Source organism: Sinocyclocheilus grahami, unplaced genomic scaffold, assembly GCF_001515645.1.
Source record: "Sinocyclocheilus grahami isolate Dianchi unplaced genomic scaffold, SAMN03320097.WGS_v1.1 scaffold1376.1, whole genome shotgun sequence".
Lineage (NCBI taxonomy): Eukaryota > Metazoa > Chordata > Actinopteri > Cypriniformes > Cyprinidae > Sinocyclocheilus > Sinocyclocheilus grahami.
Genome location: NW_015506555.1, coordinates 14844 through 19380, shown reverse-complemented (window position 1 = coordinate 19380; position 4537 = coordinate 14844). Strand labels below are relative to the sequence as shown.

At 41.0% G+C, this 4537-nt stretch overlaps 1 pseudogene; it reads right to left on the bottom strand.

The window, feature by feature from the left end:
* LOC107569733 (T-box transcription factor TBX1-like) overlaps positions 1–4228 on the bottom strand; it is an 11252-nt pseudogene extending 7024 nt beyond the window's left edge.
* Between the last annotated feature and the right edge of the window lie 309 nt (positions 4229–4537).

Below are 4537 nucleotides of genomic sequence, written 5' to 3'. Positions count from 1 at the left end.
TTTTTTTAAGTGACTTATTTTATTGAAATCAAATTGATGCTTTGCATTTTCGACCATTTTAAATTTAATCCGGCATACCTATGGAAAAAAATATAATTGAAACCTCATAAAGTCATATAAGATCGGGTAAAATATTTCAGAAATTGCGAAAAACTAAAACAGTGTAATACAAATGTTATTGTCGTTAAACATGTTATTTAACATTTTTAAATATGTAGGCTTCTCATTAGGAAGGATAGTGACGCCAGCTGATACATCATGAAAGAAGCAAGATATGGTTCTGTGCAAATGTTTGAGACACAAAGCAAATCTGACTAAAATAATATTAGAACATGCACTCCGGGCTTTAGGCGAAAAAACTCCACTTTTATGTGCAAAAGATGTCTAGGGTCCGTATAACCAATAATAAAAGCTGACGAAACCCTATATAAAAAGGCGATGTTCGGCTGCCTTTAATCAGAATAAAAGTCTAATTTGCTTGCGCAATCTAAGTATTGATTACGATGCATGCAATATTATTCAGCATTGAGCTGCTCCGACTTTTAGTAGGCCACAGCAGCTGCAAGAACTTAACACTAAACTAGATGAACGGTGCTTCATTGTCATTATCATGCAGTTGCAGTGCTCCCTTTTGCTTTCCCCACATGTCTTTTTTATTTAAAAGATAGAAACGTATACCTTAGAGCATCAAATTATAATACTCCCTGACTGAGGCCTGGCCATATCCAAATACATGTGTGAATTTGTATCTCTCTCTCTGTGTGTGTGTGTGTGTGTGTACGCTCGTGCGCATTTATCTTAGTCTTACAGTGTGTATATATATATTCATTTATTTTGCATTCATTTAAACACGGTCTGTTTTTCACGAAGTAAATGCAAACTAAAGCTCGAGGTTCACCTGAATAAACAGACCGGCCTGTAAAAATAAGACACTATAGCTATGCATATGCTAGTGAATTAATGGAGAAAACCAGTCAGGGGCCCTTTAGCACACAGGTGAACTAAAAATGTACTGTATCGCATGCTATCTGTCTTATCGCTGTGTAAATACACACTGTTTACACTTCATTGTAAACGACCATGATTGTGCTAAGCTAATGCACTGTTCATGGTATTTATTCAGTATCGGACCTATTGAACTTTCTGACAATAAGATGATAAATGTATCTTTCCCGTGCAAGAAGTAGATTTGAAGATGTCTTGAGTTGCTCCAAAAGCGTATTAATTCTGTAACAAACGATATATAATGCTTAGCACATCAGTAGTTCAAGTACATTGATGATTAAGCTTAATTAACACTTCAAACTACTGAAATGTGCATTTAATTCTATGCATCGTTTGTCAGTGTTAGAAAATGCTAAAGTAGTTTCCAATGCATTAATGTCGAGATTTTTTTAACTAGATGTCTGATTATCTCAAAATATAATAACACATCAGTAGCTCAAGTACATTGATTGTGAAGTTTAAACTACAAACTACTGAAATGTGCATTTAATTGAATGTTACGCATTATACAGCGTTATTATACAAAACATACTGAAGTTTCCTATGCATAAATGTCGAGAAATTGTATTAAAAAAATAAAGCACAACAGTAGTTCAATTACATTGATAATAAAGTTTAATTTATATTTCAAACTACTGAAATGTACATTTAATTGTATGTTAAAAATTAAACAACGTGTCGGTGCACTCTAAAAAAATGACTTTAGTCTCTTGTATTTTTCTGTGCATAAATGTCGAGAGATTGTATTAAAAACAACAACTAGATGACAGATTATCTCAAAATATAATGCTTAGCACAACAGTAGTTCAAGTACATTGATAATAATATTTAATTTGCATTTCAAACTACTGAAATGTACATTTAATTGCATGTTAAACATTGTTTCGATGTTAATTTAAAAGTGACTTTAGTCTCTTGTATTTTTCTGTACATACACTCTTAAAAAATAAAGGTGCTTCACGATGCAATAGAAGAACTGAATTTTAATGCAATAGAAGAACTTTGAATCAAAAATGGTTCTTCTGTGGCATCGCTGTGAATAACTTTTTAAGCACCTTTATTTTTAATAACAGATTTTCTCGAAGTTCACTACAGCAATCTGTCAACTCACCTCCCAGCTTTTGTGACAATCATTTCAGTCCCAAGGTGATTAAATTCATCCCAGAGCGCCTTCATTTCCAAATGTACATTAACATTGGCTACTTTAGGGTTCTTTTTCACCAGCGTTTTGTTCGGCGTTGAGCTTGACGACGACGAGGAGCAGTTGGACGCTCCGGTGTCCGCCTGCGCCGGGGCCTGCGCTGGGTTGGATCCGGAATAGCTGTAGCCGTGCTGGGCAGCAGGGCACGGCTCAAACTGGCTTTCGTGGTGGCTGTATGGATCCCCAGGGGAAGGAGAGAGATGGTAACTCCCAGGCGTATTGAGACTGCTCAGGCTGCTGGTCGTGAAGGCTGCAACATCGCAAAAATGGGACAGCTGCGTCAGCCACGGGCTTGAAATCGCTGAAATCATTCCAAAAACTGGATTTACAATTTGCGCGGGACTCGAGTTCAACAGCAACAATATGCAAGTGAATGCAGGGGTTCGCCTATATGATTATCAAAGAGAAAGTAACTTCACGACGTCCCAAGTGATGCATCCAAGAACTCGGTCTCCTTCTAGGCTAACGCATATTGCCTAGGTGAAGCAGTAGAGATGAAAAGCCGCGTTAGAAATGTCTTAGAACTGTAAAAACGCCTTCCTAATTGGCTTTGTAGACGGTCTAAACTTGTGCGTATTGGCGCTCTGTTGTTTTCAAAGGCGTGCGCGCTGTAAACTGTTCCAAGCGGCCTCTGTCCTGCCCCTCTGCTAAACTGAAATCCAGAAAATTTTCTCTCTTATCTCTCGCATAGGGCCTCCCCTTTGCGATAAAACCGGTTCTTGTTTCTATTTAGATAAGGAACTGCAGGTAATGTGCCTTTCCTCGCCTTGGGACGAGACTGATTGACAGAGAAGTGCGCCCCTTATAATGGGCTTTCCGGCACCCATTTACTTTTGGATAAGTGTATCGCCCACACCGCCCTCCTCTAACAATAGACTGGTTAGCTGGCACGACGGAGAGTACACTTTTTTTCGCAAAGCAAACAAACACCCGCGCAACACGTACAAACAACTAGTGTTGCGAAGGAACAACTATCCGGTCCATTTCTAGAATGCTATTTCATTTTGTTCATATTTGTTGCCATTGGTTTTACCCGCGCCACGCTCGACTGACAGGCTCATCCTTCTGGAATCGGAGTTTCCTAGATTTCTGACACTTTGCATGCTTCGGTTTGCACCGCACACGCTTACTGTATGGTTTATGTTATTTGAGGAGCACGCAATGACTAGCCTGTTTTACTAGTTGCAGCTGAAGTGTAACTCGGGGGAAATTATAGTTGCATTTCTGGGTACTGTACAAATTAGCGCGCGGCGTTTTATTTTTTCAGTGCGTCGGGCGTAATTAGACGGAACGTGCTGCGCTGTGCTGAATATGTTTGCAATAGTGAAATACACGTGTCTTGGCGTCAACTGAAAGTTTCTCAACAAACTGAGCGAGCCCGACAAATCACAAGGTTATCGTCAAGATCGTGTCCGTACCTTCCATCTCCCGCGTGACTGTGCTGTAGTGCATTTTAATGGATCTGGAGCAGTTTTGCACCACTTGCGTGTCCAGGCCAGTGGCGTGTTTGCCAAACGCTGTGTTTCCCGCTTGATCCCTCGCTGAAATCATATAGGCAATACTGAAAGCGTTTGCCTTCGGAGAAAGGGGACTACTACAGTCGTCCATAAGCGAGAAACCGAGTCAAGGAACAGCGCTTCCGAGCTCCTCCATGTCGAGAACACAGACAGTAGGCTACGAACAATAACTCGAAGTAGGCTACACAAAGTTGCGTTCTTGGGGAAAGGGCCTTTTGGCGGCGTCGGTGCTCTCCAGTGTTTGCAAAACAAACTATTCCCACGGAATTCGCTCTGCGTTATATGCTCCAATTAAAAGATCTGCTCAAACTCGTCCGGCGGTATTAAAACATCGCGCTTCCACGCACACACACTCACTCACACACACACACTCAGAAAACAGTTTTCTTCATCCGCGGTGTCTGGGTGATGTCATTAGGGCTCGCTGGAGAAGAGCTACTGCGCGAGAGAATGTCAGAAGCGCGAGCTCCACGCCTCCAGTGCGCGGTTAAAAAAAAGTGTGCATGCTCTCCGCGGGATGTTTTATTTGAATAGGACCTTGTCAATCACTCTAGCAAATTTGAATTCACTGGCAAGAAAAAAGGAAAAGAAAAAGAAAACGTCACGCGGATGTCCTGCTGTACTTTTACTGCTAATTATATGGTGTGCCTTTTCCCGCTGGTGCGCGCAGACGCTCTGTACTGTACACCAATGAACCGCGCGCTAAATGAATCCAGTTTAAAGTGGTTGACCTATCAGTGCATTCAACAAAGGCTGCTCAGTGGTTCTTTGCAACATCTTGGGCTCACTGTACATTGTTCTTGAGCTGCTGACT